Here is a 15000-nt window from a genome sequence, read left to right as displayed (position 1 = left end):
TGCCCGAACTTTCCTGGGACTGCTAAGGTCTCGCTCTAGGTTGTCTTGGTAGACCTAGGTAGGGTTATCATGGATCCGCGTAGGCTTAGCTTAGCTGCTCTTTTGGCCGAGTTACCAGGGTGCAAAGTTTGTACATAAGTCTATGGAAACAAATTTAAAACGCCATTTTGAAAGTGAAGATGACCCATTAGATTTTTTTTGCCTGTGAGGTTATTTGTAGAACTAATTACGATCTACGTTTTGCAAAAAAAATCAGGTCAATAGCACATTCCGTTAAGGAGATATGGATTATACAGCCCTGGGTGAGTATGTAAATTAAATGGAACAGCCGCCTATATCTAACAAACCAAAAACCTGCCGAACATAAATTGGACGACACATGTAGAGCTCGTCGAGATCTACTTGGATCTCAATTTTTAACCAAGTCGGATGACGGGAACCACCCCCAAATAGGCCATATAAAGTCCAAAAACCTTGGCTGTTCCATTTAATTTCAAGTGCGCGCTATTAGCCAAGTAGCGACTACCAATTTATTAATAACTGTATAGGTTTTCGTTGAGCCAAAAATTTTAAAATTGTCACATTGACTTGTTTCTTGTCTCATATTATAGGTAGATCAAAAGTGACACTGGATTTTGTAAAACAGTCTCTTACACTGCTTTATGACGCTGTCGCGCTCGGAGCGATCATGCGTAGCACATTAAAATGGCCTATACTTGATTTTTGTTAAAATTGTCGTACGGAGTTGGGTAATGTGTCATATGAAAGCTTGTGTTGAGTAGAATAAAAGATTCCAAGGGATCAAAATTGTAAACTGTCAAATACACTGTCAAAATGGCGGCTCAAAATTTGGACATACTTTTAGGCCTACATAGAGCTACAAATTTCAACATTGTCGTATTGAACTGGAAATTGGGTCATATAAAGGGTCATGTATTGTAGACGAAAGTTATCAACGGAATCAAAATTGTGAAACGCTAACTACACTCTGAAAATGAAGGGTAAACTTTTACACACTTGAAAGTTCCGTGAAAAATTGAAGTTGTTTAGACTTTTTGCTTGCCTGTAGTTTTATGTAAAATATCTGCTCAGAATAAGAATCTATACACTCTAGTAATGTGTGTCGTAAAAATAAATTTCCGTATTTTTTTAAAATTCTAGGGATTGTGAGGCGTACAACGTAGCGTAAATTGGCAAAGACATGATTTGTTTTGTTCAATTAAAGAAATTTGAACTTTAGCCCTAATTTTAGGAAGACGAAACTAGATATTGTTTTCTTCTGCTCATGCATTATAATCGGCAATATGTTGTCTCTAATATATGCAAATGATGTAGAAATCTAATGTACAATAAGTATTTGGCGTACATTTTAGCCGTTATATTTTTTTTAAAGTTTATGAAAATTTGCCGAAAAATGGCATAAACATGATTTTTGTCAAAATTGTCATACGGAGTTGGGAAATGTGTCATATGAAAGCTTGTGTTGAGTAGAATAAAAGATTTCACGGGATCAAAATTGTAAACCGTCAAATACACTGTTAAAATGGCGGCTCAAAATTTGGACATACTTTTAGGCCTACATAGCGCTACAAATTTCAACATTGTCGTATTGCACTGGAAATTGGGACATATGAAGGGTCACGTACTGTAAACGAAAGTTATCAACGGAATCAAAATTGTGAAACGCTAACTACACTCTGAAAATCACGGGTAAACTTTTTACACACTTGAAAGTTCCGTGAAAAATTGAAGTTGTTTAGACTTTTTTGCTTGCGTGTATTTTTATGTAAAATATCTGCTCAGAATAAGAATCTATACACTCTAGTAATGTGTGTCGTAAAAATAAATTTCCATATTTTTTAAAATTCTAGGGATTTTGAAGCGTACAACCTAACGTAAATTGGCAAAAACATGATTTTTTTTTGTTCAATTAAAGAAATTTGAACTTTAGCCCCTAATTTTAGGAAGACGAAACTAGATATTGTTTTCTTCTGCTCATGCTTTATAATCGGCAATATGTTGTCTCTAATATATGCAAATGATGTAGAAATCTAATGTACAATAAGCATTTGGCGTATATTTTAGCCGTTATATTTTTTTTTGAAGTTTATGAAAATTTGCCGAAAAATGGCATAAACATGATTTTTGTCAAAATTGTCATACGAAGTTGGGAAATGTGTCATATGAAATCTTGTGTTGAGTAGAATAAAAGATTTCACGGGATACAAATTGTAAACCGTCAAATACACTGTTAAAATGGCGGCTCAAAATTTGGACATACTTTTAGGCCTACATAGCGCTACAAATTTCAACATTGTCGTATTTAACTGGAAATTGGGTCATATGAAGGGTCATGTATTGTAGACGAAAGTTATCGACGGAAACAAAATTGTGAAACGCTAACTACACTCTGAAAATGACGGGTAAATTTTTTACACACTTGAAAGTTCCGTGAAAAATTGAAGTTGTTTAGACTTTTTTGCTTGCGTGTATTTTTTGTAAAATATCTGCTCAGAACAAGAATCTATACCCTCTAGTAATGTGTGTCGTAAAAAGAAATTTCCATATTCTTTAAAATTCTAGGGCTTTTGAGGCGTACAACCTAACGTAAATTGGCAAAAAACATGATTTTTTGTTCAATTAAAGAAATTTGAAATTTGGCCCCTAATTTTAGGAAGACGAAACTAGATATTGTTTTCTTCTGCTCATGCATTATAATTGGCAATATGTTGTCTTTAATATATGCAAATGATGTAGAAATCTAATGTACAATAAGCATTTGGCGTACATTTTATCCGTTATATTTTTTTAAAGCTTAGCAAAATTTACCAAAAAATGGCATAAACATGATTTTTGTCAAAATTGTCATACAGAGTTGGGAAATGTGTCATATGAAAGCTTGTGTTGAGTAGAATAAAAGATTTCACGGGATCAAAATTGTAAACCGTCAAATACACTGTTAAAATGGCGGCTCAAAATTTGGACATACTTTTAGGCCTACATAGCGCTACAAATTTCAACATTGTCGTATTGCACTGGAAATTGGGACATATGAAGGGTCACGTACTGTAAACGAAAGTTATCAACGGAATCAAAATTGTGAAACGCTAACTACACTCTGAAAATGACGGGTAAACTTTTACACACTTGAAAGTTCCGTGAAAAATTGAAGTTGTTTAGACTTTTTTGCTTGCGTGTATTTTTATGTAAGATATCTGCTCAGAATAAGAATCTATACACTCTAGTAATGTGTGTCGTAAAAAGAAATTTCCATATTTTTTTAAAATTCTAGGGATTTTGAGGCGTACAACCTAACGTAAATTGGCAAAGACATGATTTTTTTTGTTCAATTAAAGAAATTTGAACTTTGGCCCCTAATTTTAGGAAGACGAAACTAGATATTGTTTTCTTCTGCTCATGCATTATAATTGGCAATATGTTGTCTCTAATATATGCAAATGATGTAGAAATCTAATGTACAATAAGCATTTGGCGTACATTTTAGCCGTTATATTTTTTTTAAAGTTTATGAAAATTTGCGAAAATGGCTTAAACATGATTTTTGTCAAAATTGTCATACGGAGTTGGGAAATGTGTCATATGAAAGCTTGTGTTGAGTAGAATAAAAGATTCAACGGGATCAAAATTGTAAACCGTCAAATACACTGTTAAAATGGCGGCTCAAAATTTGGACATACTTTTAGGCCTACATAGCGTTACAAATTTCAACATTGTCGTATTGAACTGGAAATTGGGACATATGAAGGGTCATGTACTGTAGACGAAAGTTATCAACGGAATCAAAATTGTGAAACGCTAACTACACTCTGAAAATGACGGGTAAACTTTTTACACACTTGAAAGTTCCGTGAAAAATTGAAGTTGTTTAGACTTTTTTGCTTGCGTGTATTTGTATGTAAAATATCTGCTCAGAATAAGAATCTATACACTCTAGTAATGTGTGTCGTAAAAAGAAATTTCCATATTTTTTTTAAATTCTAGGGATTTTGAGGCGTACAACCTAACGTAAATTGGCAAAAAACATGATTTTTTTTTTTTTTTTAAAGAAATTTGAACTTTGGCCCCTAATTTTAGGAAGACGAAACTAGATATTGTTTTCTTCTGCTCATGCATTATAATTGGCAATATGTTGTCTCTAATATATGCAAATGATGTAGAAATCTAAAAAGTACAATAAGCATTTGGCGTACATTTTAGCCGTTATATTTTTTTTCAAAGCTTAGCAAAATTTGCCAAAAATGGCATAAACATGATTTTGTCAAAATTGTCATACGGAGTTGGGAAATGTGTCACATGAAAGCTTGTGTTGAGTAGAATAAAATATTCAAGGGATTAGGGTTAGGGTTAGGGTTAGGGTTAGAGTTAGGGTTAGTGGGTTAGGGTTAGGGTTGGGTTAGGGTTAGGGTTAGGGTTAGGGGTTAGGGTTAGGGTTAGGGTTAGGGTTAGGGTTAGGGTTAGGGTTAGGTTAAGGTTAGGGTTAGGGTTAGAGTTAATCCGAAATGCCCGAACTTTCCTGGGACTGCTAAGGTCTGGCTCTAGGTTGTCTTGGTAGACCTAGGTAGGGTTATCATGGATCCGCGTAGGCTTAGCTTAGCTGCTCTTTTTGGCCGAGTTACCAGGGTGCAAAGTTTGTACATAAGTCTATGGAAACAAAATTTAAAACGCCATTTTGAAAGTGAAGATGACCCATTAGATTTGTTTGCCTGTGAGGTTATTTGTAGAACTAATTACGATCTACGTTTTGCAAAAAAAAAATCAGGTCAATAGCACATTCCGTTAAGGAGATATGGCTTCTACAGCCCTGGGTGAGTATGTAAATTAAATGGAACAGCCGCCTATATCTAACAAACTAAAAACCTGCCGAACATAAATTGGACGACACATGTAGAGCTCGTCGAGATCTACTTGGATCTCAATTTTTAACCAAATCGAATGACGGGAACCACCCCAAATAGGCCATATATAGGGTTAGGGTTAGGGTTAGGGTTAGGGTAAGGGTTAGGGTTAGGGTTAGGGTTAGGGTTAGGGTTAGGGTTAGTGGGTTAGGGTTAGGGTTAGGGTTAGGGTTAGGGTTAGGGTTAGGGTTAGAGTTAATCCGAAATGCCCGAACTTTCCTGGGACTGCTAAGGTCTGGCTCTAGGTTGTCTTGGTAGACCTAGGTAGGGTTATCATGGATCCGCGTAGGCTTAGCTTAGCTGCTCTTTTTGGCCGAGTTACCAGGGTGCAAAGTTTGTACATAAGTCTATGGAAACAAATTTAAAACGCCATTTTGAAAGTGAAGATTACCTGTTAGATTTTTTTGCCTACGAGGTTATTTGTATAATTATTTACGATCTACGTTTTGCAAAAACAATCAGGTCAATAGCACATTCCGTTAAGGAGATATGGCTTCTACAGCCCTGGGTGAGTATGTAAATTAAATGGAACAGCCGCCTATATCTAACAAACTAAAAATCTGCTGAACATAAATTGGACGACACATGTAGAGCTCGTCGAGATCTACTTGGATCTCAATTTTTAACCAAATCGGATGACGGGAACCACCCCAAATAGGCCATACATAGGGTTAGGGTTAGGGTTAGGGTTAGAGTTAATCCGAAATGTCCGAACTTTCCTGGGACTGCTAAGGTCTGGCTCTAGGTTGTCTTGGTAGACCTAAAAATCAAAAGTGTAGACGCCATTTTGAGGGTGAAGCTTAGGTTTTAGAATTTTCTTCCTGTGAATGATATTGAGGAGCTAATTGAGATCTACATTTTAGTAAAAAAAGCAGGTCAATAGCTACTTCCTGTAAGGTGATATGGCTTTTGGAGCCAAAAAAACAAAAACGGGAACCGCGGTGCAAAATTTGTTACCCCTTGCCGGTTTTAAAAGGGTAGATCGCGCATTATATCTGCTGAAATTTTGTGATAGAGTATTTAAATAGCGAGCTTTTCTGTAAATTTTAACTGTAGCGTCCAATTGCTTATGGTGCTATGACGTCATTTATGTTTTTGATCCCTCCATTTTGGAGTTTTTTTCGATAACCAGCGAACCTAATGTTGTAGATCGTTGAAATTTTAGGGCAGATAGCAGTCGTCGAGAGCTACCGAATGTCATTTATTTTTATTAAATGGTATCGTTTTTAAGTTATGCGCGATTTTAGTGGCTGGCTTTATGTAATTAGTATACTGTGTGTATGGATATTAACTACCGGGTACCATTTTTATGACTTTTTTGCCAAAATGCTCATTTTACATATGGCTTAATAGAATTAAAAACAATAAAGATGTGAATTTAGTTCTTACTGCATTTGAAGCCCGTTATGAGTTCTATTAAGGATATTAAACAGAACTTTTTTATCTTATTTGATAGACGAGTGGTGACGTTATTAGAGGTAAAATTTTGCAATTTCATCAAGGGTTCCCCTTGTGAGAATTTTAAGTGCTATTGGTTAGGGAGTCGGATTTCAATGCAATTGATATATAGGGGTAATTGAGGCCTAGATTACAAATATGATAGTTTAAAACCCTATTATCACAGCTGTGATTGAATGAGATGTCGGATTTCAATGAAAATTGGTATATAGGGGTTATTGATGGTGTAGATTACAAATGTCGGTGGGTCTAAATTTCGATTTTGGATTTGCTATTGTTTTTTTTTTCCAAAATTTTAAAATGGTATATAAGTTTTTAATGTTAGCCAATTTGCATGCGATGTGATCAGTGTTTTAAAATGCAAATTGCTAATTTGCATTATTTATTCTAATTATCTTATTACTATTCATTTAAAATGGGATATTCGGTTTAAAATGCAATGACAAACCCACAACTTCAAATTTGGATGTATTGAAAACCTGGTATTTAAAAACAAGACGGTTCTCGACCACTGTTTATAACGTAACGGTGTAAAGGGTAACTAACTTGCCTTGAAGTATCCGTGTTACTTTTTTGGTTGTCGGTCACAGTTGTTGACTATTGGCATACTCATTCCAACACTGTTCTTGAAACTCCAGTTGGGAGGTCATTGTAGATTGGTAAGGACCTTAAATGTTACATTATCAACCTTTGCGGCTAACCCATCGTCGTATAGTAGGCCAAGTTATCAGTTTAGTTTATACCTTTTGTCATATATATCAGAAAAAGTTAGTATTCATGGGTTGTTAAAGATATCAAGCAGCATGCTGATGTTAACACCGCAAGGTTTCGCATACTTGAACTCTTCAAGAACATGACTTTGGATCCTTTAGTATAATGCACACTTCTATGTTCTTTAGAGTACTTGATATGAAAAACAGTTAGTACTGTTAGAAAATGTCTTCATGTAAATAAAAGTTAATTGATTTTACATAAGAGATTTCAGTTACAGAAACAGCAGAACACATTATACACTTCATCCGCACCTATGCAATGACTCAAATGACCTGTATAAAAATTCATATGACCAAAGTACAATATTTATGAAAATTAGTTGTAGCTCTTTTCACCACCGAGGTCAAATGTCAATCAGAGATCATTCTGGGCTAAAATTAAACAAGGTCAAAGGTCAACGTCTTTATATCATAGTAAGGTAAATTTAATAAGCTTTAATATGAGCCATTAACCACCTCCATAGTGCATTCCGTTCTTGAGATATGTTTTTTCCTTTAATTGCTATAATAAGGAATGATTATTACTAGGTATGTCACAGTGGCTGCACAATAATTCTGCTACACTGTGCATGCAAGCATAACAGTGAATTGAAAAGCGCGCGCTTCAAAGTTGGCCAATTTTAGAAAACATCCATGTCGATAAATGAATTTCTTCATATGCTTCATTTATCCAAATTATTGTTTGAATTTTTAATATATGGTGTGTGAAGCCTTCCGAGGCTACCATCAGGTCCCCAAAATTAAAAATTGTTTTGTTTAAGAACTACTGCCTGTTTTTATGGATTTTTGAAGATCGCTCATAAATCAGTAAATATAGGCCTATTGAAATAAAGGGACCTACCACCATTTAGCTAAAATACTAGTCTTAGCATGTAAATTATTTCTGTCGACAACGAATGAAACACTTCGAGAAAACTAGTTGAAACAAAACATTATATCAAAGATATTTCTACGGAGTAATTTTCCAAACCTCAATAGCTCTAAGCCATTGTGCGTGTCCAAGGCCATACTATTTTTGTATACGCGGTACAGTGAGAATGGCTTTTCCGTTTACCATTTGTCATCCCATGTTAATCCAGATAACAAAATGTTCATTTAAAGTATCATTGCAAATGAATTATGATTTTTACTTTTCGGATTTGGCTTTGAGCAATGGTGACACATACCATGTTTACAGAAAAAATGATAATTCTATTCCTGACATCGTCAAAATGTCAAACTTTGTATGTTTTGTATTATATTTAAGTAATTAACTGCAGTTTCTTTATTCAACATCATAAGAGGTTCATACTTGACATTTTTATGGTGAATGAATAGACTTTCATTAAATATTAAAAAATCCAAAATTACTCATGCCTAATTTACATAAAAATACCATGAGTACATAATTACCTGTAATTAGCTAATTTGCATAATTAATTACTTTTTGTGTATTTTTTGTTATCAATTGAAATACCAAAAAAAGCCGCACCCTAATATCATGTACGGTTTTCTATTGGCATCAATTTTGCATATTAATTAGCTGAACTTAGTCATTTTTTCACCTTTAATTTATCTGCAGATTGGCTGAATTTGCTAAAATAGTATATTTGGTTAATTTATTATAATTATTCAATGATAGATTTTTTAATTTTGTTTTCTTTAACGAAGTTAGGAAAGATAGGCATTTAACCCGTGGTACTTAAATTAACGCTGCTTTTTCAAGCAAGCGTCCAAATAAACCTTCAAAATCTCGAAATGTGCCAATTGTGTCATTATAGCCATTTGTGGCAGGTTTTAATTCCATTTACGAGCATCTTAAAATTGACACTACATCACAATGCATTGACCGATTTCAATTCCGTTTTTGATTTTTGATGCTTTAAGAAAGCGTATTCATGTAGAAACATTAAATAACGTTTTTCTTTGCGCTTATTTTTTAGGTGATATACCTATTATTACGATGCCTATGATGAAACTAACCCCTGAGTAACATTTGACATTTTGTGTGACCTTTGACTTGGCAGTTAACTAATCCCATCAAATATAATTTAACACAGGTTATTTCACTCATTCCAACAGAGCAAAACACATAATACGCCTTACCTGCACCTATGCAATGACTCAAAATGACCCGTGTAATGACCAAAGTACCTTTAAAAAAAAAAGATTACGGTGACTTTGAAACAAAGTCTTTAATTTTCGTTTTAAAGTTAGTATAAGGTCTTTAAAGTGCATATGTGAGATGAAGGATAGGTAATTGGGACTCCTTTCACCCCCGAGGTCAAAGGTCATTCACAGATCATTCCGAGGTCAAATGTACTTTTTTTCCTATGACCACTAAACAAGGTCAAAGGTCAACGATATTTATGGCATAGTAAAGTATATTTAATAATCTTTAATATGAGCCATAAACCACTTCCATAGTGCATTCCGTTCTTGAGATATTATTTTGTTCGTTAATTGTAGTGTTTGTTGATTAACGGAGCCAATAAAAAACTGCACTTTATATAAGAATTGGCATTACGATGACTTTGAAACTAAGCCTTTATTTTTCCTTTGACCCCTGAGTAACATTTGACTTTTGATAGACCTTTGACTATGTAGAGTTTTGGAATTAAATCTAATACTGGAACTTACTTTTTGCAACTATTGCGACGTTGCGTCTGGAACCACCATTTTTTATCATGCAACTGACTCGTTGGACTGGTCTCAATAGTTGCAAAAAGTAAGTTCCAGTATTAGATTTAATTCAAAAACTCTGTTTGAAACTACTGGATCACTAAGAACATTCACTCCTTTGACTATGTAGTTAACTAACCACATCAAATATGATTTTACGCAGGCTATTTCACTCATTCCAACAGAGCAAAACACATAATACGCCTTACCTGCACCTATGCAATGACTCAAATGACCCGTGTAAAAACTCAAATGACCAAAGTACCATTTTTGAGCAAATTGCGGTGACTTTGAAACAAAGGCTTAAATTATTTTTAAAGTTATTATAAGGTTCTTGAAGCTCATATGTGAGATGAAGGATAAGTAATTGGAATTCTTTTCACCCCGAGGTTAAATGTCAATCATAGGTCATTCAGAATTCAAATGTACTTTTTTCCTATTATCATTAAACAAGGTCAAAGGTCAATTTTTATATCATATTAAAGTATATTTTATTAGCTTTAAGTTACAATATTGTAGTGCCAGTAAATATATCACCTGTAGCGTACAAAATATTGTATTAAAACAATAGTAATGACATAAGACTGAGGCCATGTCTTTTTAATTAAAAATCAGAGATTATTTTAGCTCCATTACAAATAACACTTAGTTTAGTAGACAAAAAAAATGAACACACAATGCTGCCATAATGCAATACTTTTTCAATGTCGCCATTTTTTAATCCGTTTATTTTTTATACAGAAAGTGAAACATACAAACTATAAGATACAAAATTGTAGTGCTAGTAGTTCTACCACATGTAGCCTACAACATATTGTAGCAAAATAATACTAATAACATAAGACTGAGGCCATGTCTAAATTATTAAAAATCATAGATTATGTTTACCTCCATTACAAATAACAATTCCTTTGGGTGATAAAAAGCAATGCTGCCATTATGCAAAAATTATGTAATGTCGCAATTTTTTCAATTTTTAAACATACAAACTATAAACTACAATATTGTAGTGCTAGTAATTCCACCACATGTGGCCTACAAAATAGATTAAAAACCCAATGCTGCCAATATGCAATAATTTTTCAATGTCGCCATTTTTTAATCACTGTTTTTTTTTAAACAGAAGGTGAAACATACCAGCTACAAAATACAATGTTGTAGTGCTGGTAATTCTCCCACATATAGCCTACAAAATATTGTAGCAAAACAATAGTAATAACATAAGACTGAGGCCTTATTGTTAAAAATCATAGATTATTTTTACCACTATTACAAATAACATTTCCTTAGTAGATAAAAAACAATGCTGCCAATGTCCAATAATAATTATTCAATGTCGCCATTTACATTAATCACTGGTTGTTTCAGTATGAGTCACAATATTTTTTTTTAATTATAGGCCAACATAACAAGTGCTTGGAGCACAAACGTGTTAAGTGTATTGTTGGTGATTTTGGGATTTCTTGCATTTTATGATATAATTTAGTATTCTTTACATAGTGGACACATTAACCAGGGATATGAGAGTAGGCCATTGTGAGTACACAGATACTACTCAGCGTCTTAGTATGCTTTATTACATGCATCCACACTTTCAATCGCAAATGTAATGAACACGTTTGTGCTCCAAGCACTCGAACATAATATTATAACGAAAATATACATCTTTTTTTCCAATTATTTCATGTCTCCATTTACGGAAATCACTGATTTGTTCAATGTCATACAAACTATTACTACTTTGGTTTCAATTAACTTAGAAACAATACACAATATTTCCAAAATTATCCAAGACCGTGAAAACATGAATTAAAATACTTTGTTAAACTAAAACCACCATAACCACCGATGTCTATAGAGATTCGGCCAATTTGTGGAAAATTTAAATCAACTTTTTTTGAACCTGACAACTCAGGTGACCGATCCATTTACGCGAATAGAAATCAGTGCTGATAGTTAAAATTGATTAAGACTACCCAAAGCGTAGATGAAAAGTATCAAACTAGATATATTGCATCCTTAAAAGGCTGCGAAGTCTAGCCGTGACCTTGAAATGACCTCTGATGACCTTGAAATGACCTTCACCACGTTTTGCATCACATCCACATGACATATACTAATTTTCATTCAAATTAAACAAACTTTGCAATTTGACCACTTTTGACCTTTGGATGACCTCTGGTGACCTTGAAATGACCTCCATTATATTTTGAATCATATCAAGATCACATATACTAATTTTCATTTAAATTGGACACACTTTAGAATGTGACCTCTTTTGACCTTTGGTTGACCTCTGGTGACCTTGAAATGACCTCCAATATATTTTGAATCATATCAAGATCACATATACTAATTTTCATTTAAATTGGACAAACTTTAAAGTTTTACCCTTTTGACCCCAAAACAGACCCTCCTCCATGTTTAAGCCAAATCTGATTACAACCGTACATGACCATAATGCTAGAGCCCTTTTGGCATTATTCTTATGATCACAGCACTTAATATGCAGAAAATATTGAATTTTAGAGTGATTTTCAGTAATCAACCATTTTGCCCCTGTATGACCTTGAACTCTAAATCTGTGAGGACCCCATAGACACCAGCTAATGTCAATGAATATGTGGTCAGTCGCATCTCCGTACCATATAATCTGTAGGAAAATAAGCATTTTGAAGGTATTTGGTTATGTACCGGAAATACCACCTTAATGACCTTTGACCCCAAATCTGTGAGGACCCTATAGGCCCCTGTTATAGCCAAGGTCAATGTATAAATCTCATTACTGTACCACGTAATCTGTAGGAGAAGAATATATAATCACATATTTAGCCAAAATTACTCATGCGTGACGTTTGACCCCAAATGGGTCATGTCATATGTAAAGGCTGTGAAGTGTAAAGGGTAGTGAAGCTTGTACCCAAGTTTGGTTATAATCGGTCAAATAATGAAGGAGCTAGAGCAAATTATATCAAATGTTGACAGAAAGAAGAAAGAAAGAAGAAAGAAACCGCTGAGAAACAGGAGTCTAGCCGTCGCTCGGCTAGACTAATTACGGGGCTCGGAATGCATTTGATGATGATGATGATGATGATGACGATGATGATTTTGATTTTTCAATATTTGTGGTAGGTCTGTCTCGGTAAACAACAACAGTGGAAATATGAAAGTTAATCATGAACAATATAAGATACAATATTGAAGTGCCAGTGTTTCTAAAACTTCTGTAATCCATCAAAAGCGTACATTGTGGTTACTTCCATTACAAATAATACTTTCTGTAGGTGACAAAAACAACTAGACTTAGCTGTGGTCTAAGACCACGAACACAGCCGTGTTGTGACCTCTTAATGACCTTTGACCCCAAAATATATGAAAACCCCATAGGCATTGGCTAATGTCAATGTATGCGTGCACGTGGCATTATTTTGCCATGTTATTTGTGGCAGAAGTGGCATTTTGAAAGTTTTTCGTCTCAGACCGGAAGTGGCCCTTAATGACCTTTGACCCCAAAGTTCATAGAAATAGTAACATGGGTTGTGAATATGTAGGATTTTTAACCCAAGCATTACAATATATAATACTTCAAAGAAATTGTAACATGGTCTGAGAATTTTAACCCAAGAATTACATATCTCTTAACATGAGTTGCCAATATGTGATTAATAATCCAAGCATTACATCCGTGTTGAACCTAACATTTATGTAAGCACCATGCCACAACAGTATTTTCTAATTGCCAATGAGGGCGCTTTCCACTTGCACATTTTTTGAGACAGACTGTAGATAGCAGTTCATAGAAATTGTAACAGGGGTTTGTGAATATTTGTGATTTATAACCCAAATATTACATTTCTCTTGACCTTTTTCAATAATACATAGCAGTTAATGGATAGTATAGTTCAACAAAATATAACTTGGGAATCAAATATAAATGTGTGATTTAACCCAAACGCAGGGTTATGATTAATTCTATTTCAGATTTACTAGGATTACAAGATGATAGTAATCAAAGATAAAGATATTGATGGAATTCAGCTTGTAGCAGATTTTGACATGTTCAAAAAAAATGAAGCAGTGTCAGTTTTACTTTGAAAAAGCCCGTACCAAAATATCACCAGTGGCATTTGGTCAATATTAAGACGCCAAATCATCAGTGTGGGTTAATGGGAGGCATTCCCTGCTACATTCTGACGAATATGACACTCTCTCAGTTATGCGTATACATGAGAAGATATATCGCCTTAACACCACCCAATCAACAGCCGTTGAACAATATATATATATATATATATCTGTGCTCAGTGACCACAATGAAATCTACAAGCTTCAGAGAGAGACCAAACAGAATTCAATTACCATTAATGGTGACTTTCTTTTCGGTATGTATACATAGGTAAGATGATAGTAATCAAAGATAAAGATATTGATGGAATTCAGCTTGTAGCAGATTTTGACATGTTCAAAAAAAATGAAGCAGTGTCAGTTTTACTTTGAAAAAGCCCGTACCAAAATATCACCAGTGGGATTTGGTCAATATGAAGACGCCAAATCATATCAGTGTGGGTTAATGGGAGGCATTCCCTGCTACATTCTGACGAATATGACACTCTCTCAGTTATGCGTATACATGAGAAGATATCGAGGGCTTAGAGCAAGAAGTAGCTATGTCCACTTTTGGCCAAAATGAGTTAAGTCCACTGTGAGGTATGTTTATTGATACTCTTTCTCTACTAGGAGTGACTAAGCCCAAAAGTAAACAAAAGAGGGCGCCCTAGCAATGTCAATAGTGTTTATGTCCAAAAGCTGTTTTATATTTATGCCAGAACTGGCTATGTCCAGTTTATGTCCATAAAGTTTTTTTTTTTTTTTTGAGCAAAAAGTGGCTATGTCCAGCGTGATTATTATTACACTCTTCCTTTATGTTGAGTTACATTGTGTCATCAGCAACTGGTTGATGGGTCCTGGTACTGCCCAGTTTTGTTTGTAAAATAAATTTTGAAACTTGAAAAAAATTACCGATGCCTGTTATGTCCAGTTTTTCACTAGAAGTCTTACTATAATTTTGTGCAAGAACTGGTTATGTCCATTTCGGCCATTTTGTGCCCCACCCAGTGGACCAATAAGTATGAGACCCTAGCACCAACTTTGAAACAGTACTGGTAACAGATATCTGGAAGATTATTGTTTAT

This window comes from Amphiura filiformis, unplaced genomic scaffold, assembly GCF_039555335.1.
Source record: "Amphiura filiformis unplaced genomic scaffold, Afil_fr2py scaffold_79, whole genome shotgun sequence".
In the NCBI taxonomy this organism is placed as follows: domain Eukaryota; kingdom Metazoa; phylum Echinodermata; class Ophiuroidea; order Amphilepidida; family Amphiuridae; genus Amphiura; species Amphiura filiformis.
This window is presented reverse-complemented; position numbering follows the sequence as displayed.